Here is a 25,411-nt window from a genome sequence, read left to right on the forward strand (position 1 = left end):
CAAGAAAATCACCATTTCCAACTGTGAACAACTCTAAGTCTTTTGACTTGCGGGCATCTTACCTTCCAGACCGTTCCTTCTGTAGCTCAGGAGAGCACCTGCACCCCATCTGCTCCCAGTACCCTGTCATCTCTGCTCTCACTGAAGTTTTTTGGGTTTTATATTTTTCCTCATTCCTCCCAAAGTCTAGCTGGTTTGCAGAGTTAAGTCTATGATTATGAATAAAAAGTAAATAAGAAAAAAAAATATAAAAACACTTATCTGCACCATCTTGTTGTTTGTTATGTCTCTTCCAGGTTCTGTAGGACCCTCCCCTCCTATCTCATTATGACTAGCAAGCAGGCTTTCAACAGTATTTTGACTTTTATGAAGGACAGTTTCCTTTGGAACACTATGGAAGGCTCTTTGTTTGTTTTGTCTTTTCAATACAGAGTTTCTCTGTGCAACAGCCCTAGCTGTCTTGGAACTTGCTCTGTAGACCAGGCTGGCCTCAAACTCACAGAGATCTGTCTGTCTTTGCTTCCCCAGTGCTAGGTTAAAGGCATGTACCACCTGGCTATATGGAAGGTTCTTGAACAAAGCTTTCCACTGCCATCCCTTCAGAAGAAGATGACAATTGACAAAAAGGCAGAGTTAAATCTATCTTTCTTTTTCTTGTCCCCATGGCTCTATTTATTTAGCTGAATGTCTGTTCTTATTTCTAGCTTGGAAAGTAGCAATCACAGGGTGTGGTAGTGTTGTGTCCCACTCTTGTGAAAGAAGTCCAATTTTGCTTTTTAATGCTCAGTTACATTTCCAATGGATCCAGGACTATCTGAATTTATGATAAAATTACAGGCATGTTGCAATGTACTAATATTCAGTTGAGCATTGCTAAAGAGGTTGGATATTAACTTGATAAATAATTTGTCTCTTTTTTGCTATTCTTGTCTTTCAAAAGGGCAGATGTTCAAGTATCCTGCTGTAGGTGGGGATAGCACAGGGCAGAAGCCAGAGGCAGCCTGAATAGACTTCTGGCTTTGATATGAAGATCCTCAGAAGAAAGATTGAAGGGTTTCTCTCCGATTCAGATGTGAAAATGAGTGAAAAGCTGGGGAGAATGCTCTGCACATCTCCAAGAAGGCATTTCTCTCTCTCTCTCTCTCTCTCTCTCTCTCTCTCTCTCTCTCTCTCTCTTATAGTTTTGGAATAAAAAATGATTTAATAAACAAAATTTCAATTGTTACATTCTAGACATAGAAATGATAAACCAAGCATGAGATTTACAAATACCTTAGATACAAGTTTCATTGATGTTTCTAAATTTTAGTCAAATTTTAATTTGATGCTGTTTGTATATATTAAATTTTACTTGCCTTTGGAAGAAGGCATTTCTTGTTAGGAGAATTCCACAGAAAATCAGAATGATAAATCCCAATGCCAACAATCCAGTGTGTTCACACCTGAGGAGCCATGGCACAGGGACAATGCATGCTTAAGTCACATGATGTCTGAGGATAAGACCAAAGACAGGGCCCATCGGGTCTACTCATTTCCCAAAGCTTTTGTAGGTCTTGGGAAAGCTTGAGGACCACTTTAGATTGTGTTGTCAGCCAGATGGGATGGAAATGGATAGTGAGAAATTAGATCCATCAGAAAGAAAGAAAATAAGGAAAGATGTCCCTGGTATACCTGAGTTATGGGTGGAGATCCGTTCGTGCTGTAGAAATATAGCACTTCCAATATCTCTGTCATTGTGATTTGAACCTCCTAGGACAACATGGTTTTGTTCCTCAAAAAAAAAAAAAAAAAAAAAAAAAAAAAAGATCTACGATTTTCGGGAATGGTAAATTGGAAATATGTAGGAGCTGTGGAAAGAGCTTCTGAATTAGACTTGAGTGTGGCTGGTGTGGCTTGGATCCTGAAGTGATGAGAGAGCCTGGACACTTAGGGGCTGTCAGCTGGGAAGTAGTGACCAGCAAAGTTTAGTGCTGGACCCTCCAAGAAGCAGTCTCAGGGAGCCAGACAAATCTCTGGGATTCTGTTGTTTAAGATACCAAGGCCAGGGTCAGGAATATTCAGAATTAAAAAGAAATCTGTTAGGTTCCACACATCTTGATGAACAACCAGGGAAGAGATGTTACAGAAAGAAGTGGAGAAGACCAGAAAAGCAAATGAAGCCAAACTAAACAGGAGGTGATCCAGATGGCCCTTCTATTCAGGCTTGTGGAGGGAGGTGGAGAGGGCTGGATAAGGAAGCCCTGGGAAGCAGGGGAGTGCTTGGAAGGGATGAATCTGGGTGCAATGCAGAGGCTCCCAGCTGGGATGACTTCCTGATGGACCCAAGGAAGAGAGCTGAGATCACAGGATGGCTGCTGTAAAGGGTACAGGGATCCTTATCTCAACCAGGAAAGAGAGGGGACTGAGTTAGGAGCTCAAAGCAGAGTCTTGTAGGTATTATCCTTAGACACAGGACACAATAACACAGCTAAGAAAGCAGTTGGAATAGGATCTGTAAGACTAGGAGATGCTGTGATCTTGCCAATGCATACGCATGCCTCCCCCAACCCCACCCCTCTGTGTGTGTGTGTGTGTGTGTCTGTGGTGATGACCATAACTGGAAAGCTAGCATGGGAAAAACCAGGCTACACATCCTTGGCTTTACCTACCCATATCCAGAGGTAAAAGAATGCTATTTAGCCAGGAGGGAAAAGAAAAATAAATAAAAATATGAATTCTTGTTCTTCTTGTTCTTCTTCTTCTTGTTCTTGGTCTTCCTCCTCCTCCTCTTCCTCTTCCTCCTCATTCTCTACCTCTTTCTCTTCCTCTTCTTCCTCCTCCTCCTTTTCTTCTTCTCCTCCTTTTTTTTGAGACAGGCCCTCTCCTCTTCTCTGTAGTGGAGGCTGGCTTGACCCTCCTGGAACTACTTGTTCATGCTCCTGGCTGAGAGCGCTGCTATTGAGCTGCAGTTTGGGGGAGAGTCGAGAGACCCTTAAAGTTGGGTCATCAGTGAAGCCGGAGCAGAGAACATTGCTCTTCTGCCTCTCCACATGCTGGTGTGTCCTCTCACTATAGTTGGTTACATTTTATATCAAAGAGCACATATGTACAAAAGTGCACACAGGTGGATCCCTCATCACACATAATTAAGAGAAACCCTTGCATTTGTGATCATCATAAGTGGTTTGTTTTTAAATAACTCTACTCAGTTCCAAAATTCTGTGATTTCCCCATCTTAAAAGCTATAAAATAGCAATATCAATAGTACTTGCTTGCTATTCTCTGAGGTTCCAGTAGGGAAGGTACATAGTGCATTATAGATATTCTCTAAAAATATGCACAAATGGAGAATGAACAGAGTCAAGCGAAAGAATGGTTTGAATAACAACATATTGATAACAGATAGTACGGAGTTGATTAAGCTCCAGAAGACCGAACAGAGATGCATGGCTTGGAATGTGTGTGCTTTGGTCTCAATAAAAATATCCGGTTGCAGAAATATTTCATGTGGTTTGAACTAACAGGCAAAAAATTAAAAATTCATTGGTCTTTGCTAATTCCTGTAATTGTATATTTTTGGAGGTAAGCAAGACGACGCGGGTCTGCTGTAATGGAACTGATTAGAGACCGATCTCCTGCAGGAAATTTATTGCTGGCCATAAGATTTCTTTGGTTTAGAAAACTGCTGGATTTGGTAAAGTCTGCATCACCAAATGAAAGTCTACTTTAATAAAAAATGTGGATCTGAGAATTGTGGTTTTTCGAAGAGGTTATTTGATCCATTACATTTGTGTTGGTTTATTCTCCATGCTGGCTTTCTCTGAAATCTGCCAGTTTGTCGCGTGTCGTCAGTACTCCAACAGGTATTGCTCCGGTAATGCAAAAAGACCTTTCCTAATCCTTAGCACGAGCCTTAATCCTACCTAAGGTTCCCATGACTGAAAACCCAGCAGCTTCTTTTGCCTTTGTTGAAGATGGCAGAGGAGTCAGTTCACTGTCACGGAATCTGCTTGGCACCGCTCAGCCCTCAGGGGTGGAAAAACAGCTACAGAATTAGACAGTAGCCTGACTGGCTGCAGCTTCCACTCTTCCCTTCAGAACTCCATAGCGCTCTATGTGGGCCAAGCTGGACTACATTCTCTCTGGGGACTCTGCCACTGTCCCTGGAACAGGATGCCATGGTCTAATTGGCCTTATTGTTAGGAAATTGTTCATAAAATTAGGAAACTCAGAGTACACAGGGAGCCCCAGCGGAGCTCCTCTCACATGGGGCACTGTCCATGTGGAACATGTTACTGAGAAAAGTGACTGAGGTGAAGGGCACAGATGCATTCAAGGGACTCCAGGTTGATTTCTGAACGGCAAAAAGGAGGCCAGCTGGAAGATAGGGTTACAGAGCATTTTAGGAGGACAGACACGCATGCAAATCACTTTGCCTATCTGTCAGGCTCCTTCCCGCCCCCATCCCCTCAGTTTCGTGGAGTGTTTCCAACGAGGGAGCGTTTTGCTACTTATTCTTACTTGTTTGAAGTCAACAGTCACGGCAGAGCCCAAGTTCCTCTCACTCTCTCTGGAGTATAGAGTCTTGGCTGGGGGAAAAGGAATGCTCTCCAGAGAGAGAAACCTGCAAGAAACACCAAGCTAGACTCTAGCACTCCCAGCATGCTTCACGAAGGAACAGCATTCATCACAGAGTAAGACACTGGACTTCCAGTCTGAGACGCAGGACTCCAGTGCTTGATTGAGTTCGTTAGCTACATTTTCGTCTTGCTGTACACTTGGATACAGTGCGTAGGAGTAGCGTCAGCTTTGTGACATGCTGGCTTCGTGAATGACATTTCTTCTTGGTTGCTCCAGTGTTGCCAAGCGATAGTTTGAGTTATTAATTTGCTTGGATTGTGATAAAAAAAAAAACCACCACAGATGATTGTTAGAAGATATATGATTGTTGTACATAGAAAACCTAATCGCTAGCAAAATATAAAAGGCTAAATAGATATTGAGTTTGTCAAATGCAGTTAGGTATGATTTGAAGAGATGCAGCTTGGGCGTGCCTCTAAAACCTCCAGATAAGAACAGGAATTTCCTGCCTATTTTAAGGTAAGTTGCTTGGGAGAGGTCTTGTGTGTGTGTGTGTTTTTGTTTTGTTTTGTTTTCTTTTTGTTTGTTTTTAAAGATTTATTTATTTATTAAGTATATAGTGTTCTGTGCATGTATGTACACCTGCATGCCAGAAGAGGGCATCAGGTCACATTATAGATGGTTGTGAGCCACCATGTGGTTACTGGGAATTGAACTCAGGACCTCTGGAAGGGCAGGCGGCTCTCTTAACCACTGAGCCATCTCTCCAGCCTGGTCTTGTGGTCTTTGCTCTATGACCCGAGGCAAAGTCAGCTGCATGGCCTCGAGCTACGCCACCAAAGGTGAAATGATTGGGCCCCTACTGACTTGGCTTGGAACATTACCCCATTCCCGTAATCCCCCGTGCCCCCCCCCCACATGACTTGTGACATCTTTCCAGCCTGCCAAGAGGGTAGGGGAGGAGCTAGAGGCATCTTATATAAGCGATTGGACCTTTGATGGAGCTCTCTTTCTCTTTTAAAGCTTGGAAGAACCTTTTTGGAGGAGCTCCTGGTAAGAGATAGAGAGCTTCTCTCTGGGCATGCAGGAACCACACAGAAGCAGCTGGCAGGACACAGGTAAAACAGTATCTAGGAAAGAGAGCTAAGGAAGACTCCTGGGTTTGGAGGAGCTCAACAGAAAGGCAGACTGGCTAGGTAAAAGGACACAGATAGAATGAGATTTCTAAAGAGCCAGCAGTTCAGTTGTAGAATCTGGCTTGTAAATAGGTATTTTGTATATAGTTCAGAAAATAAAGTTACCTTACTCAGTTTATGCCTCCTATGTATTTATTAATATATTAGATTTTTGTTTTTGTTTCTTGTTCTTTTTGTTGTTGTTATTTTGAGACAGGGTTTCTCTGTGTAGCATTGGCTGTCCTGGACTCACTTTGTAGACCAAACTGGCCTCGGACTCACAGTGATCCATTTGCACCTGCTTCCCTGAGTGCTGGGATTAAAGGTGTGTACCACCTCGCCTGGTTTAATATATTAGATAATTTAAACAGGTACAGACAATGTGGTTTATAGGTGAAATAAATTTATAGCCACATATTCCTCAGGTCAGAAGTCCATGATCAAAGTGACAGGATGAGTTTATTCAATAATTTCTTTTTTATTTGTTATCTCTTCATGTCTGCACATGATAGCTCTTTGCCTCTCTTGATTTTTTTTTTTTTTTTAACTAAGAAAAATTTAAGCCAGGCTTGGTGACACCGGCCAATAATCTCAGCACCTGGGAAGTAGAAGGAAAGGCAGGAGGATCAGGAGTTCAAGGTCAATCTCATCCTTAAAGCAAGTTCAAGGCCATCCTGGGATACACGAAACCATGTCTCAGAACACAAAACCAAACCCAACCCAACCAAATAAAAAAAGTTGAGTGCTTTAAAGAAAGCCAGGCTGGCCTTGAACACGGGATTCTCCTGTTTCAGGTTCTTGAGTTCTGAAACACCAGCTGAGAACCATCAGCTATCATGTGAGGCTTGCGTGTTTGTGTACTTGTGTGTCTCTGTGTTGCGTTTTTTAAAATCTTACAACGATATCACTCGTACTGGGTTTTGGCCAACACATGAGGCCTTATTAATTCACTTTAAAGAATCTCGTCTCCAAATACAGTTATCTTATGGGGTGCTTGTCTTAGAACTTCAACAGCAATTTGGGGATCAAAAAATGCACCCAGGTCTCAGTGGCTGAGTATGCAACAAGAGGATTAGAAAAGACTTGCTGCGGCACTAAGGGGTCTCTTGGAAGCTGAATACCCCGTTCCCTCCCTGGGCACCACAGGTTGAGGCAGAAGGAAGGAATGCATCGACAGGGGACATTAAATGGCGAGAAAGCTGCCTTGGCTGGGATCTTGAACACCAACTGTTTTAAGTAGGAAAACCGTGGGAGCCAGATGTTGCAGGGGACGTTATAGGAGAGGGAGCCAGGAACCCAGAGGCCCTGCCTAATCCTTCAGGGCCCAGGATTTATTAGTCTAGAAAATGGCTCCAGACATGGGGACCTTTTCACCTCTAACCACTGGGAACCAATGAGCATCTTCTTGCTCTGATCATGGTCCATCCCCAAATTGGAAGCCGGAAAGTGAAACTCAAGTACCAGCTGTGTCTCTGGCCTCTTGCCATCCTGAGGATTCCTGGCATGCCAGTCTGTCTCTATTTCACTGATGTCTGCTGTTTTGGGCTTTTCTTCTTAGGTTTACGCATTTGTTCAAGTGGAGGCTCAAAGAGAAGTTCAAGGGAGACAAGATGGGGAATATGCATGGTCCAGACACATGAGCAGAGGTAGGTTTTGTGCCGTCTGCACTTTATTCAATGGTTGCTGCTCATTCTCCACATGTGCAATCGTTTGTAGGATGAGATGAGTGAGATGAGACGAGATGAGTCAGGTACTGAGATGTTGGGCTCAAAGCTTGAGTGGCCTCCCTTGGACTCCTCACCAGGTTGTGGCTTACTCCTGCCAGCCCTTAGGCCACTGCATAAAGGGCTCATTACTATGTTGTCCTCTATTGGTCCTTGGAGCTATTCAACCAAGACTGGACTCATGAAGGAGGTATTTCCATTTTCAGCAGGTCACACATCCATTCTATGAAGTGTTCTGCTTGGGACCATGTGACTTCAATAGGGCCCTCCAGTTATCTGTGCCTGGGTGATGCCTTCCACAGGGTATGTGCACAGAGAACACCAGCAAATTTGGTTAGTTGGGAGCATGAGAGAAACTAGAAAGAAAAAAAAAGCAAAGAAGTAGGTTAGTTAAAAACTGAAATTTAGTGGTAGCAGCCAGCACTGAAGTACATGTACCATCTTACAAATCAGGCTATAACTAACTAGTTTTAGCTGTTCTTAGGATAAGGCCTGTTTTTTGCAATTCTACAAAATAACATTTCTTATCACTTGTCAAATGGATTTTGTGCAGACTGATGGGAGAAGTTTGGGGATGGCTTGTGATAAGTGCTTATGTTCCATTTTGATTACTATTGGTATCACAGCTTTGCTATTGCCAATGTGCATTGAAATGTTTTCAAGGCTGCAGTTCCCCATCCAGGAACTGGAGTCTTTGCAGGAAACCCAGAGGTGCAGCGAAGCTCTTCCTGTGAGTTCTCCAGCATAAGAGATACCAAGCAGGGGTGGAGAGGAAGAGACCCCGAGGCTTAGGACGGAGACTCAAGTCTTTCCACCTGGCGAAATCAGAAAGTAGCTGAAACCCACAGATTCCTGGTCACTTGAGATTTTTCTGCCTCTTTTATCAACAACAGTTTAATATAAATTAATTCTGGGAACACACTGAAGTTTATGTGTGTCTTGCTACCATTTTATAGCCTAGAGTTCTCCTAGAAATGACAGTGTTGTTGACTCCCATTTTCCTTAGGCTCTTACAGAATCTCTGGTTTCTGAAAGGGTCAGAAGACCTATCTAGAAGAAATAATCATACATAAGAGAATTTTCTGGAAGATGAGCTGCAGTTCCTCAGCTTTGAAGTTGTCCCCCCCCAATGTGTTTTTATTTATGACACCACAGCCAAGTATTTGTCAGGTTGGCTCAAAAGAAAATTGCACCAGGACAAGAGAACGATAAAGATGGTTTGTGAACCGCTCAGTGCGTTTGTCCTCTACCAAGTGCCTCTTTACCGGTTTAGATGCAGTGCGCCTTCCTTTAACATTTCAGTGCCTTGTTTTTCATCCTCATGTACAAAAGTGTGACTGTGATGTTAAAAAATGAGAAAGGCTGAGAATAGTCCAGGCCACGTCTGGACTTTGAGTAAACCTGAAGAGGCAGCTGACTGAGCACAGAGCGTGTTGCTGTGTCTGCTCGGTCCAGAATGATTTACTCACAAGCTTTAACTGCTGAATGTCTGTCCTGAGGTAACTGTTGGGCGCGGGGACATGTTCTTACTAGAATCTGGTTTGAAGGAGGGGAGCACAAGTCTTAAAGATGACCATGCATCAGGCTGAGTTTATTGAAGGGGCATGAAGACAGCACAAGGAAAGAGGGTGCAGCTGAGGCAGATGGGGATCCATGCCAGGAGCAGGGAGGCCATCGGGAGCCCAACAGCTGTTCTTGTCGTCTGCATTGCCCTCTTAGAGTTGCTGTTAGCTTTCTGCCTCTTTTTGGTACATCTTCTCTCTGTGTGCCTGTTCTGGCCTTGCTTCTTTCTATACACCCTCTATTTGAGCCCATTCATGCTGCTATAACAGAAAACAGGCTGATTAATTTATAAACAACAGAATCTATTTATCACAGTTATAAAGGCAGGCAAGTTAGAGATCAAGGGACCAAGCAAGGTGCACATCTGGAGAGTGTTTGGCTGCTCTTTACTTGGTAGAAGGCATTGAAAGGCAATGAGAAAAGGGTGAGCACAATGTCCTCAAATGGTGAGAGAGCAAAAAGTATTAACTATTCACTCCTTCAAGTCCATTCAAAAAGTCTTTAATCCATTAATGTGGGCTCTACCCTCTTAATTCCTTCCCTAAAAGGTCCCACCTCATAATACCATCACATGGGAGATTAAGCTCAACACAGATTCAAGTCACAGCATCCACTGCAGGCTAAACTGACTCCCCCAGTCCTAGGGTGTCTATCTACTTAGGAATCTGCAACTCTTGGCTATGGCCTTACGTATTTCAGTTCTTGACCTCAAGTGAGCAACATGTTGTGAGGCATTTGGAAATTACTCCACACATTACCAGCTTTTCCTAGCCCGCACCATGCTCCACTTGAGGAAGTAGGAAGCAAAGCCTGTGATACAAATAGAACTCCCCAGACCCCTGCTGCCTGCAGCCATTGTGACTGAAGTCATAGTGTTGTGGGCAATCCCTATGTCTTCTTGTTGCAGTTGGCCATGAGATCCTTGCTATTGTTTGGCACTGAGATCCCTGGCATAATTCTCATCGCTGAAAGCATTTTGAGGTAATCTTGGGCCCAAGGACCTAATCAAAAAGGTGAACTTAAGTGCACTATAAGTCAGGACAATTGAGACCTTGTCCCAGCCAGTCCAGGTTAGGACGCTGAGGCAGGAAGATCTCAAAATCAAGGTTGTCTCATAAAGTGAGCTCAAGATCAGCTTAGGGGGTTTTATGAAACCTTGTCTCAAAATAGAAAATAAAGAGGGCTGGGGAACGCAAGTCAGTGGTAGAGTGGGATCTGCATGTATAGGGCTTTGGCTTCAGTTCACTGTACTGCAAAAAAGCCAACCAACCAAGCAACCAACCAACCACCCACCCAACCACCCACCCACCCACCCAACCAACCAACCACCAACCAACCAACAAACCAAAAGACAAGCCACCCACCACCCACCCAACCAACCAACCAACCAAAAGACCAACCAACCAAAAGACCAACAAGAGCTTTTTATTTGCATTCAAAGACACTCTGGTTATTCTCATTTTTACATAAGGAAACTGACGTGTGAGGAGGTCGAATAGACTCTCCAAGGACCTAGTGTGAGTGTAGAGCTGTGACCCAAACCATTGCAGAGCTCCTGTTCAGCTACTTCACACTCTGCCCCTGTGATGTGAGTAGGGCTTGAGCTGAATTATAGCCAGGAGTCTCACTTTGCCTTATTCTTTGAGTCCCTGCTCCCTGAGGGCTACAGTGTCCCTACAGTTCCCTGAGATACATGATGAATGGACAATGAGGATCTGCCTGGACAGAGGTAGGGTCTACATGAGAGTGTTGTCTAAGAGCACCCTTCTTTTTAGATGCAGGCTGTGGTGAAGGCTAGGCAAAAGACCAGGTTCCAAAGGAGACAAGAATTGGAGAAAGGGTAAGGGAAACATCTAGAAAGTAACTCTAGTAGATTCAGGAGGGCTTATTTTTTTTTTTCTCATCTGCTGAGAAGGAAAGTGTGACCACAAACTTAATCAAGTGCATCAGAGTGTAGTCTTCCTCATCGAAGCCAAGTACCAGTGGCACTAACTTCCTCCTGCCTCTCCTTCTTCTATTTCTCTTCCTTCTTTCCCCTTCTCCCCTCTCCTTTTCCCCACTCCTCTTCCTCCTATTTCTCATGCTTGTTGTTCTAGGAATAAAACTCAGGACCTGGAAGGTATGTGGTGAAACTTATGTGGGTTAGAGGTGGTCCCCAGTTTGCTCTTTATTCAGGATGAGTATCTCTGTTCTCTCTTTATGCCACATAGGAAATTTGCCAAGGAATTGGGTGCCCTTAGGCTTTTGAGAAAAGTTTTACAGTATGTATTTAGAAGCTCTCCCAATAACTCTTTCTACTTGATTTTGTAGAACAGATTGTCCTGTAACCTTACACAGATACCAGTGAACTGGTCACATTAGTAGCACCACGCCATTGCCTCTAGAATTTATTTCAGTTACGACTGTCTGGGATCTTCTGTCATGATATCATGCAAACTGAGTTAAAGGGGGACAAAAAACAAATGCATATATGCTCAGTGCTTGATTCAAAGACTGTGTGAATACTCCACATGCCTCCACAACAAATTATATGAAATAGGAGGCTCTTCAGAGCCCCAGAGCTCAATTTTATTTGGTTACAGTGCATCCCTTGTGGCCTATGATCCCCCCTTTCTGGACGCTCAGTGAAATGAGTTTTAGTAGATTGTTTTCCACACTCAGTTAATAATTCTAATGTTCAAGGGTATAAAATGTAGAACAGCTTTTATTTTACATGCTGTAATGAGCACAAGCGAGCCAGGGCTCCAAGCCCCTTTAGCACTCAGTCCCCACGGCACTGCAAACATCTCTGTACATAGTCTCCATTCCCAGAGTGACATATAGTGACTGCAACATCTCCTTCAAAGGACCCAGCTCATCTAGACTTCGAAGAGTCTTATCTAATTATGCCATCAACTTGCAGCTGGGAGAGAGAATGACTTCTCCACTTGGTATGCACTTACTGCAGCCACCTTTTGGTGGCACCTGTATGTTCTAACTCTGCATTGGTCAGTATGGGTATCAAAGAGAGGTAGCACATTTGGTTACCTTATACAGCTATACCCATGTAGGAGACCTTCCCAACAGTTTGTAAAAAGTAAATCCAAATCTTAGAACAAGAAAGATCAAACCAAATGTCTCATTTTCAGGTGAGGATACCGAGGCCACTGTGCAGTGGCCTAATCAAGCTCACAGTGGTCTGTCTGAGTAAATAACAGGTAAAGAATCCTCTGAAGTAATGGGAGAGCACATGGGACCTGCAAGCTTCTGGCTCTTTGTTTCCCTTCCTCCACTCCACCCACACCCTACCTGACAGTCCAACCGCCTTTCGTTTAATTCTTTAATTTCTTAATTTACTTTTTCTGGGACTCTTTTAAGCCTTCCTGCTTGTTCCCTTCCCTTATATTCAGAATTACTATGGATGAAATGCAATCTACCCAGAACTTCATAATTACTTTGTCATATACATCTTTTCAATAGCCAAGAAAAGAATTTTTCTAGTAAAGTGTATCAAGTTCCAGGGCAATGAAAAAAAGATTTTTGAAAAAAGACTCTGATCCAGGTAGGGTGAGTGACATTTTGTAGTGGTACTTGGGATGCTGACATAGAAGAATCGCTGAGTGTAAGGTTGGCCAAAGCTTCACAGCTTCACAGGTTCTAGGTTAGAGTGAGCTACTGTCTCTGTCTCTGTCTGTCTGTCTGTCTGTCTGTCTCTCCAGAGAGCTGTGTTCAACATTTATTAAGAATAATCATATAAAACCTCCAACAAGGTTGTTTTGGAGCTAGAATGAGTTAACTCATAAGCTTCATTCATGCTAATACCTAGCTTGTGCTGAGTGCTTGACACTTCTGGTTAAAGCCATGTTACCTACCCCCATGACTTACACACTCTAATACTGTTGATTCCTTGTAGATGGAATTCTCTAAATCCTCTCTGGTAGCTGTTTTGGAGAATACAATGAATAGTTCCTAAGTATGGCTGCCACACTGTGCTATAGAACACTCAACATACTGTCTTTAAAAATTTTAAGCTTATCACTAGCCTTCTTCTTCTTTCTCCTCCTCTTCCTCCTCCTCCTTCTCCTCTCTCTCTCTCTCTTTTGGTTTTTTGAGACAGGGTTTCTCTGTGTAGCCCTGGCTGTCCTAGACTCACTTCGTAGACCAGGCTGGCCTTGAACTCACAGAAAGATGTCTGCCTCTGCCTCCCCGAGTACTGGGATTACAGGCATGTGCCATCCTGCCTGGCAATCACCAGTCTTTCTATTCTTGTTTTCTTTTCTCTTTCTCACACATCCTAGCCCCTGGTACCTTTGTATTACTCCCTGTTTTAATGTTGTCAAAGTTTTAACTTCCACCCAAGAAGGAGGCCATGTGATGTTTGTCTTTCTGTTAATTTATTTAACACAACCCCTCCCCCAGTTTATCTATGTTTCCTCAAGTGACAGAGTTTCATTCTTTCTTATACATGACTAATATTCCACTGGATGTGGGTGTACATAATTTTTCTTATTCAGTTTCCATCTTTGGGTTCTAATGGTGACTTTGTCTTGACTATCACGATAGTGCTGAGATAAACACAAGGAGCAGGAATTCTAATTTAAGTTCCTTTGGAGTTTTATCCAGGAACAGGATTGGACCGGTTTTAGTATTTTGGAGAGCCTCCATGCGGTAGTCCATAAGTGAGGAACAAACTTACATTCATTTCAATCAGAACTTCCCCGTTCCCACACCTGAGCCAGCACTCACTATTATTGTTTTCTTTTCAATGGTAGGAAGCTCTGGGCTTTGCTTCCCAGAGTTTGACCTCTAGACTTGTTCTGGGGTTCAGAAACAAGGGGAAATTGAAGCTACAAAGGAAGGGAAAGAGGCAAAGGAAACAAGGAATGGACAGCAGATGGAGGAGGCAGCCATTGCTGCTGGTACTGTTCTCAAATGGCACTTAGCAGCCCCTGTGGGAGATTCCAGAACCTTCTTCATTACTCTGTACACTGTGGTTTTATTTGAAGGAAAAAAAATGATGACATTCATTTGTGGAAACTATCTGAGAGCAGCTACAAGCAGGGTTGCACACTTTTTGTTTCAGCATTAGAAGTTGCCCAGAGTGGGTCACTAATCCTCCCTCCGGCCCCCAGTGCTGTCTTGGACATTTGAATTTCCAATTAACCAACAGATGTAGAGGAAGAATGGCTGGCCCGGCCAGAGAGGTCCTGCATGACCACACATGTGCAAATACTGAGGCTCACAAATCATCTCTGTGAACTCAGCTGTGGTTCATGTGAATCCCACCTCCTCTTGCCTGCATCAGATGTCTGGGAGGATTTGTGAGCAAGATGTAACTGGGTCATGAAAGCAAGGGAGGAGCCAAAAGAGTTGACTAGAGGGAAGAACTTGACCATTTTCCTGTACTGAGATTCTCGACAAATGTGATGGTCCTGGGTAGTGACTGTAGATGGAAAATGCTGACTTGAAAAGTAGAATAGAAAACACAGCCCTGAGTGGATTATTGGTAGCTGACTGAATGAAAAATGCAGAAGTCCTCAGACCCAGTAGAAATCTATTTGGAGACAAGGTTTATCAAGGCATAAGCATGTCCCTCTCTCCTTGCGCCATATTATTTTAAAGTTTCAAGGGAGCAAAGGAAAGCTTTATGAGTTCCTTAGACCTCAAATAGCTCAAAAATGCCAACATCAGCATAAAATATAAAAACACAGCCCAGATTTAGCACTTGTACTGAAGAAAATAAGAAGGGAAGTAGATGCATGTGTGAGGTTTAAGGAGTTTGACCCCCACATGTGAAAAACAGCACGGTCCTTCAGGGAGTGCTGGGTGAGGGGATTGACTTTCATAAGATGATGGTGGTGTCCCCTTCCTCTGTCTTCAATAACGTTGAAGTGGAAAATAGGTTTCGGTCACTGTCTTTAGTTGTCCAAATAGGGAAGGGCGCCTTGTAGGGCATGGATCAGTGACCCAGGATGAGAATGTCTCCCTTGGGCCCCCTGCGTTACACTACAATCATTTGATTATAGAGAACACTCCCTACCCCTTACATATTTTTAGTTGTTTTAAAGGCAAGGACTTTGAGTGCATGAAGACTTGACTTGAACTTGCTATGTAGCGCAGGCTGCTCTCTTGATGCAGCCTCCTACATGCTGGGGTTATAGTCATGTGCCATCATGCTTGGTTGGCTCCTCAATCAATATTTACATCGATCATGACTTCTTGGGATTGTTTTAATTTATGCAGACTGCACCCTTGTCATTCAGTATTCTCTATCTATAAAAGTGATTTCAATTATTTACCTTATCTTTTATTGGGAGTGCTGGTAAGTTTCCCTAAACCCCCTCTTGCTTTAAAAGTGCAAATCATCCATTTTACCCTTTCAGTGTATAAAGAAAAGTTCTATAAATTCAGCATTTAAAATAAAAGCTATCTGTATTTAATAGTCTTTGCTTCTAAAATCAGGCCACGATACAGTATTTTTAAAAGATACCCATGAAGGTTTAATGAGTTAGACTTGAGTTTTAGAAATCATTCAAGCTGACAGGGCATCTAGTTCCCAAAGGTCTATGAGACAGAGAAGCTGCTGAACATGCATTGCATCCTGCTGTGTGCCTCCCTTCTCAGGAAGCCTAAGCCTGCGAGTGGTTCTGGCATAGCTTGTAGGGAAGGGACAGGGTAGAAATTAAAACCCAGCAGTGGGCCTGGTAGAGAGTGGACATTTGACCTTATTGACTCTTCTATTTAGTCTCCCTGGATGGTAGCCTTTGACTTCCCTTTTCTTACCTAGTATAGTTGGTGATGCCCTTGGGTTTGCCTGCCTGATACTGTGAAGACTCCTCCAAGGCCGCTATGGAGACTTACCGAAGGTCATGCATGCTGGCAGAAGGGCACCTGAGCACTGCACACCGAGTGTCTTAAACGGCAGAGGGCTGGTTCCTGCTTGTGTTGGAGGGTGGAAGGCTGAGATAGAATGCCCTTAGCGTTGGCTGCTTCTGAGGTTTGTCTCCTTGGCCTTCGCGCACTTTTTCTTCTCGGTGTCCTCATCTCTTTTGACAATATGATGCTGGTCATAGTGGATCTGGGCCCAACCATATGCTCTCACTGAACTTAATTATCACTTTAAAAGATCTATCTGAAAACACAATCACAGTCCGAGGTACTGAAAGTTAGCTTGGCAGCATATAAATTTGGGGCTGGGAAACTATATATAAATTTACTTTTATTTTGTATGTATGGGTGTTATATCTGAATATATTTCTGTGAACCATATGCATGTCATGCCCGAAGACACCAGAAGAAGGCATTGGATACTCTGGAAGTGAAGTTACAGAAGCATGCATGAGAGTGCTGGGGACAGAAGCCCAGCCCTTCGTTAGAGCAACAGCGTCCCTAACCACTGAGCCATCTCTTCAGCCCTCCAGGTAGCATATTTGTTCCCAGCCTTTAAATTCTGCTGTTTCCTGTGTATGTGATCATGTGATCATGGCAGTCAGAAGCAGACTCGGATTCTTCACAATTGGCATTGTTTCCATAGCAACAAATGGCCAGCTCCCAGTGCCCCAGTATGGCTGTCTCTGTGCTCTCCATATTCAAGCCATAGTGGCCGAGTGATGTTGAAGCCGCTGGTGCCGTGGCTCTTTATATCTCATCTCCACCTATTCAGGACTGCTCAGTTTCTAGAATGCCGTTTTAGTGTCAGGCTGGAAGCACCCCTATTCTAAGGGTCCTGTTAAATCTGGGCAGCATTAGAATGAAAGCAACAAGATGAAATGCAGAGCCCAAGATTGGAAACCATGATCAGCAGCGTGTCTGAGCAGGCAAGGGAAGAGAGGGGTTAGTGTAAGTCAACGTATGCAGCCAAAGAGCTGTGGAGAAAAAGATGTAGGTAGGAGCTGTTACCAGTGGGCAATGACATATCCCAGCCATGGGGCGCTCTTGGGAAGGGAGGTAAGGTCAAGTACTCTGATCTTATTCCCTTCTCACCCTTGGGACCACTGGTCTTTCAATCCGAAACAGAGCAAAGAGGCTACAGATGCAGTCCATAAAATCTAGCGTCCTTGAACTCAGAGCAGAAGAAAGCTGGAAAGTGAATTAGAAGGAGCAAATAGCGAATCTGGAACATCTCCATGGCCCTAAGCTAGAGGCTTCAGATGCTGAAGGGGGTGGGGTGGGGCACTCAGGAGTGGAATGAGAGAGAAGTGGGGATGCTTATATGTCCTGTTAGGAGTTTTCCATGATTTGAAGTTGTTCGAAGACTGTCCCACACACTGCAAGGGAAGTTAACAGCATGAGAAAAGGAAGGTGGTCACTTCGCATTCACAGTCCCTACAAACATAAACGAATCATTATGCAGTGGAAGCATCTGAGGCAAAGAAGGCAACATTATTTTATATATTTTACAGGCAGAAGTGCAACATTATATCTGGCTCCAGCTACTGGTTAATTGAGCCGGGCTTTGATTCTAGCGAGGTCGTTTGTAGGCCTTCAGTCTTAACCATGAGGATCCAGGCCTGTTCTCATTTCCTTGCTGATCTCTGGTGAGACTTGAAGTTTATATTTCTTAAACAGCTGCTGTCATCTGGGAGAACTCCTAGGGCTCAGAATACCACAAAGCCTCCAGTTTTGTGGTCTTGGGAATCCATAAAACTTGCTATGACTCCTGTAGGTTCATGGAGAACTTATCCCCCAAGGGCTCCTCTATGCTGCCTCATGTTCCCCAGAACCTAAATTTGTGTCCTCTGATGTGAAACTCAACATGTTTTCCCTTTACAAAGGCATCACTGAAAAAGAAAAATGTCTACAAAGCACAGACTGTATAAGACATTATCAGGGCCATAAAAGGGCTGTTTTATATCATGTACATTGTGACAAATTACATAAAAACCCAATAGAAGATATTCATAGTCTCTAGTGTTCCTTCTGCAGCACCATGATGGCTCATGCTCCCAAAATGCACATCATAGCTGCAAGGTCTCAGCAGGAGACATCATCAAGTTTTTATAAAGCTATCATATTCTGGGTTGGAAAGAGACCTGTCTGCTTCTGCCAAAATAGGGTTTGGTGGATTTTCTGGCCTTGGCTGAACTCCTTCCCACATCCCTGCAGGGGTGGGATGAGCTGACCTTGTCTGGGGTGGCAATTGGATGCCATACTCATGCCTGTATCCTAAAGTCAAATAGCTGACCCTACAAGCAATGGCAGAAGTCATGCACACAAGTGCATTTCAATCCTGCTACATGGTGCTTGATTGGCTGAAGCAAGTCACATGGTTGCACATTTCTCTGTGTTCTGCAGTCCTATTTAGATGAGAATTTGCTTACTTGTTTGTTTATCCAGGTTTGAGTCCTTTCGTTTGACATGTGACAAGGCGGACACATTTACTTATCCTGGTCAATTTGAGGAGTTTTGGGATACAGAAACTTTGCCTGTTAAACCATTATCACAGCCATGCTACAGATGCTCTGCCACCTCCCAAAGGCTAGCCTCGCACTTTCTAACGCCATTGTGTCACTGCTGTTGCTATGAGGATTCTTCGCACTTATGAGTACATTTAAATCAGAAACTTTCAACCCTGCAATACAGCATTATTTGCTACAGGTGCTATGTAATACAGTAGGTTTCTAGAATCTTCCTTTGGAAGGTATCTCCCCACTATACCCTCCCCATCCTGACATTGACCATTCTGCTCTCCACTTCCCTGGGTCTGATTCCTTTGGCTTCACATGTAAATGAAATCAAGTGGCATTTGTCTTTCTATGCTTGGCTTACCTTACTTAGCATGCATTCTAGATTTATCCATGTTGCAAATATCAGAATTTCCTTTTATTTAAGGATAAGTAATGCTTTATTCCACTTCCTTTGTCCACTCACCTGTTGGTGGACATTTAAGTTTTTTCCACACCTTGGCTATTATGAATGATGCAGCACTGAGCAAGCGGCTGTGGACTTTGATTTAATTTCCTTTAGACAAATATTCTGTAGTGAAAATGCTGGATCACTTGTCACTTCTACGTTTAGGCTTTTGTTTATTTTTGAGAAGTTTCCTGGGTACAGTGTGCAAATGGTCTCCCCCTCCCCCCAGTATTTGGTATCTATTTTAAAAATGATATCCAAGCCACCTGCGTGTGGTTTAAATATTCCCAACAATAGATCACACAGTTCCTTCTTTGCTGAGTGAAGAAAATTAAGTATCAGGAAATACAATTTGGTGCAGTGGGATTTCGTGTAATTTTCCAAGACTGCAGATTACTCATTGCTCTTCATACCAAGACCTCAGCATCTTGGGTCTGAAGTCTGAGAGTGGGGCAGCCCTTGAAAAAAGGACTCGCAACCAAGATGTTCTATTGGGGTGAGTTGCTTGTACTCACAGAAGGAGGATTTTCAGAAACAAGATGAAAACATTTCCATGTCCTTTTTCTCTAGTGTATACTCTTCCTTTTACAGGAACCCATGCTAGTGTTGACCCAAGTACCGTGAGCAGCCTCTTTGTGGCCACCATATGAATGCTGTAAGTTGGGTGATGAGCTGGGAGTTCGCCCAGGTGAGCCAGTGAGGGGCCCTGGACTGTAACCAATGGCACATTTGTCTTTGTAAAATTGTTATTTTAATTAAATAAGAACTTCCTTGTATTTTTTTTTTTTTTTTAGTTTTAGTTGTTGATTTACTCAAATCTTACATATTATCAGAAATGCATTCAAGGAGATTCACTTCTATTCTTCTTCCAATTAACTTAAAAGAGCTTATTTCTCACATTATTCTATGTCTCAAGGGCAGAGTCTACTGTGGTTTCTATTCATGTGGGGGCACTGCTACTCTGCCTGGAGGCCATTGGTCAGAGTGGTGTGTGTGTAGAAGGGACTTCTAAGACCTACTCTTAGCCAGGGACATAAGAGAGGATAGCTGAATAATCTGGCTTCTTTGCCCTCGGGGGAGCTGTTTTATCCACAGAGATGAAACACCTTTAAAGATGAGGAGGTCATGTCAGTGTCATGTCCTTGTCCCTTGTTTTCCTGGGACATTTGTCCAGGAAGCCCAGTGGCCGTGCTGTGGCTATACTCGTTAGCAGGACTAGTCAGACCACAAAGGCAGGAGCTTGGGTGGCAGCTCCCAGTGAGGAGGAACTGTTGACATGTCTCCATGTCGTTCTTGGCCCTAGACATGGAGACACTGTAGCTTTGGAGTCTTCCTATCAAATCCACTAGATACTGATGAACATTTGGAAATCATTGCTGTGTCTCGAGGTAGCAAATGCGTGGACCATAGAGTCTATGGACATAATACAATGGTTGTTTTATTTTTTCCTCCTAGAGTGAATGACCATACAGCAACAATCACTTGAACACTTTTCCATGTTAATTTCTCTCTAGTTTCTAGTCTTTGTACTGTCACTTTATTGGGTGTAGTAGTTGCAATCCACCCAGCTGTGATGAGCCCTTTAAGCTAAGTCAACTCAGGTCTTTGTTAGCCTAGGCACAGTTGCCTTTGGATCACGTGGCAACTTCTGAGCTACCTAATAAATAGCCTTATTCAAATTAAGAACTTTAGCAAGAGACTGTGGGTAAGAAGCCACACACACACACACACACACACACACACACACACACACTTATGTCTATAAAAATTAGCATGTTTTAAAAGTATAATAAATGAGGAAATAAAGTACATACACATAGTAACTGGTGTTCAAAATTATATTATGTCACTTAAAATACATTTTAAAGCTCCCATCACAGTTTTAGAAGCACAACAAGCCTTTCTTGTGTGGTCACGGTTTTTTTTTTTTTCCTCCTCATTTTCAAGAAACATGGAGATACTTTGAGCGGCTAATATAACATATGTAGCTATATTTTACCCCTTGTTAATAGGTTATGAGTTTTCATACATGTGCTGAGTTAAGCCTTTTAGTATACGCTGTAGTTCAGATCTTTCTTTCTCGTTTCTTTTTCTTTTTGTTTTTTTGAGACAGGGTTTTTCTGTATAACCTTGGCTATCCTAGACTCACTTTGTAGACTTGAATTCACAGAGGTCCACCTTCCTCTGCCTCCCAGAGTGCTGGGATTACTGGCATGCGCCACCACACCTGGCTGGTAGTTTAGATCTTAAGTGTCCCCCAAAGGCCCATGTGTTGAAGGGTTGGTACCAAAGGTGGTGCTTTTAGGAGGTGGGGCCTCATGGAGGTCTTCAGGATGGAGTTTGTCTCAAATGAACTTGGGGGACCCCAGTGTCTGCTTCCTCTCTGTTCCTTGCAGCCATGAGGTGAGGGATTTTCCCACCACACACTTCTACCATGACCCATAGGACAGAAGCAACAGGCCCCACTGACTGTGCACTGATATCTCCAGGGATATGACTCTGCTTTTATAAACTGAGCATCCTAGTGATTTGTTACAGGCATGGAAAGCCATGTATGGTAGGAAGGACATGTTATGAAAGAAGGAAATGGGAAAATGGCACAGACTGTGAAGGGACTTTTCCTTTATCTTGGTATTTTTCACAATTTTTTTACCTTGAAAAAAAATTATCATTTAAATTCCTTTAAAGAGATAGATACCACAGAAGAGTGCAGGGTCACCTTTGTTTCCAGCCACAGCTCGAGAAGAGGCAGCAGTGGGGAGAGTGAGGTATCGACTCTTTCTGGTCCTGAAAGGGCAGTTTGTGTGGCGACTGAGGCAGGAATAGAAGGAAAAGAATCTGCTCTTTTCACCCAAGTCTGTGCTGGACGTTGATCCACAGCACAAACTGACCACACAATCCAAAACATCGGCAAACACGGAAGAGGGGGGAGACACCCAAGAGGGACTTCCATGCCAGAAGTGAGGTGGCCCAGGCAGAAGTGTGCAAGGACACTTTCCCTACATGATGCTGGGTACACACTGTCATTCCTTGTCTTGTTTTTACGAGTGAAGTGTTTGCAGAAATGAAACTGCCCGAGACCAGCGCTGCAGCTCATGTGCCAGGTAGGGCCGGCTCGTTAATTTCCAGCTAGCCCTGTGGCTTAGCTAGCCCGTCAGAGTCCATTTAAAACCAAACAACATCTCTTCCTTCTCAAACGTGATGCATTAATTTTCATTACAGACTCTGTGCTTCAAAACTCTCTGGGGGCTGGAAAGCCCAGCAGGTAAGTCTCAAGCACTAGAAAGCTGTTAAATTGAATTGTAAATAAAAGGCTTAGGAGGTTCTTAAAATCGTAACCATGGCAATCATCCCTAATAATAAAAATGAACCTGTTACCTCTTCTGGGTTAGTAGGTTTCGGATGATCCAAGTTCTTTTGTTGGCTAACTCACCGACTCACATTGCTATAGGCAGCTCCTCAAGCCGGTACACTGCTTTTTGCCATATTTAACCTCTTAAGCCTGATTGGATAACAGACTCACTTTAGGGCCACCTTAGTGTTACTGAGAGAGAGAGAGAGAGAGAGAGAGAGAGAGAGAGAGAGAGAGAGAGAGAGAGAGAGAGAGAGAGAGAGAGAGAGAGAGAGCAACCACTTACATATTAGGAAAAATTTCAGTCAGCATCTGTTTATCCAAATAAATACCTATTGACCTTTTACTTTGTGTTAGACCTGACTATGCGGGGTATGTTGGGTCTCCTGTCCTCTAAGTGTGGACCATTGAGTAGAGGCAATAGTTAGTAAACAAGGTCAAAGGAGAATGAATCAGGGTAGTATGAAGGCAAGGGGGCACTGAAACTAGACTTCCCCAAGGAAGGAGACTGTTAACATGCATAAGAGGGTGATCCTGAAATGGTCATTTTCTGCAAAACAGTGCACACATGTGAAAGTTGGAGGGGACTCGAGTGACATGGCCATAGTAGACTAGCTCTTGCGCTAAGACAATAGGATTGGAAGAAAATTGGGCCCAAATCTTGGCCACTTCAAATACCATGATAAGAAAGAGTGCAGGCCATGGGGAACCACTGCAGGCTTGGGGCAGTATGCAGGCACGGAGCCTCACTGCTTAAAGGCATAGTGTTGGCATTCTGCCCATGAGATAAGACGAGAATGCAGATAATTGCAGAAGTTGGGGGTGTAAGCTAAGCAGGGAACAGAGAGCACCAGAGTTTGCATGAAAGTCAGACCCCACTCTGCACTCAATGGTGGAGAACGTCCTGTCCATCGGCTAGATCTGGGTAGGGGTTCGAAGTTTACGGCCTATATTGTCCTTGGCTGGTGCCAAAATTTGAGCAGGACCCCTGGACCCAGATCTGCGCTTCATAATGTTCTTCTTGTAGGTTTCAAGGACCCTCTGGATCCTTCTATTTCCCCATTCTCCCATGCTTCTCTCACCTAAAGTCCCAATAGGATGTCCTCCCTTTTGACCCACTTTCCTGGGGCATGTCCCATGAAAGTACACTTTCATTGGTCTCTTGGGCTCCATCTAGACACCCACAAAAGGGAAGGGCAGACAGGGAGGCTGAGGACCTGCAGAGGGTGCAAGGGTTTTCATCTGATGGTTTTTATTTGTGAGATTATTAAGTCTTTCATGCAGTTCCAGTGGGACAGAAGCCAGAATCCAACAGGGATGAAGCCCTAAAAGAAAACTAACTTAATTTTAACAGTCCATTCACGTCCATCTACTATTTCTTTGCTCTTCTTCCCAAAGATGGAAGTATTCTGGAGTTTTCTACTTTATCCAATAAATCTTAGGCTGCCAATTCTTAGTTGCCTTCTAGTGGCTAATGAAAAAGTACAGACTCAAATAACTTTGCTTTATTATGTCCAGCGTCATCACCCTGGTGTAGGAGCAAGCTGCCACATACTGAACAAAAGATAAAAGCAATGCACACTTCTGTCTTAAGATGCTTCTTCAGTGTTTGTAAGAAAAGAGAAGCTGCCATCTCTGTGGGTGCTGAGCATCCTGCATTGACTCTGGGAGCTGACGCATGGACCAGGTTGCCAGAAAAGGGAAGAGAGCAGCCACTGTGAACTGAGGTCCAGCCAAAAGCACCCATTAAACCTAATTTTTCAAAAGCTTCAGAGGTTGGGAGGAGGAGGAGGAAAAAAAGGTAAGTCAAAGGGTTTTAGTGATGAAAGGAACTTGGATTGCAATCCTCTTTACTGTAAAACAGACCTCACCAATGCAGTCAGTTACAAGTTAGGTTTTTTAGTCAATGTTTAACTAGGATCTGTGTAGCACTTCGTCACAGGGGGTTCGAGGTTTGGGGTTGGGCATTGGGCAATGGTGGAAGGCTAGTGGCTTTGGAAAGTATACAGGTTGGATTTGCATCTGAGCGTGACCACTGATTGCTTGGCTGACCTTGAACAGGACAGGCTCCTCTGAACCCCCGTCCTCTCATCAGAAAACCCTGGCTGGCATGATTCATCCTCAAGGCTCACTGTGTGGAGTGGCCAGGGTGACATGAAGTGGTAAACATCTTGGTTCTCGCTCTACTACAGCCAGAGATGAGCTAAGCGGGCCCTCTGCTAGGCCCTGGCAATACACACAGTCTTCTTCTCATAGACTGAGTTTTAGCTGAAAGCACTAAAGTGAGAAGCAACTAGTGAGCTCCTATAGCAAGACCCTTCCTGCTCTTAGCCCTGGGCAAAAAGGCTCTGTGCTTTGGATGCCTGGGGGTCATCATGGCGTAGATATAACATGGGTATCATCATGCCATCATCATGGCATGGATATAATATGACTCCAAAGGCCATTGAGTCTAAGGTTTGCTCCCCAGATGGTTCTGCTATTGAGCATCATTTAGATGACGGTGCTAACTCCACCCACTGAGAGCTTACGGTTAGGATGTGGGCCTGGGTGGAGGACGTAGGTCACTGTGGGCATGCACTTGAAGGTGTGCCTTCTCCCTAGCTCTGTCTCTGCTTCCTGTCAGGCACACGAGGGAGAGCCATTCTGTTCTACCATATACAACAGTGTTGTAGCTTACTGAGGACGGACTCTGAAACCATGGAGTTAGATGGACACAGACTAAAACCTCTGAAACTGTGAACCAAAAGAACCCTCCCTCTCTCTATGGTGATTGACAGCTTTGTTGGGTATAGAAGACTGGGCTGACATCTGTGGTCTCTCTTAGGGTCTGCATGACTTTTGCTCAGGCCTTTCTGGCTTTCCAAGTCTCTGTTGAGAAGTCAGATGTGATTCTGATAGGACTGCCTTTATACGTTGCCACTTCTAACATTCTTTCTTTGTTCTGTAGATGTAGTGTTTTGATTATTATGTGGCAGGAGGAATTTCCTTTCTGGTCTAGTCTATTTGGTGTTCTGTTAGCTTCCTGTATGTTTAAAGGCATCTCTTTCTTTAGGTTTGGGAAATTTTCTTCTATGATTTTCTTGAAAATATTTTCTGGTCCTTGGAGCCTGGAATCTTTTTTTTTTTTTTTTTTTTTTTTTTTTTTTTTTGTCTATTCTTATTATTCTTAGGTTTTTGTCTTTTTGTGGTGTCCTTGATTTCTT

Source organism: Acomys russatus, chromosome 4, assembly GCF_903995435.1.
Source record: "Acomys russatus chromosome 4, mAcoRus1.1, whole genome shotgun sequence".
Lineage (NCBI taxonomy): Eukaryota > Metazoa > Chordata > Mammalia > Rodentia > Muridae > Acomys > Acomys russatus.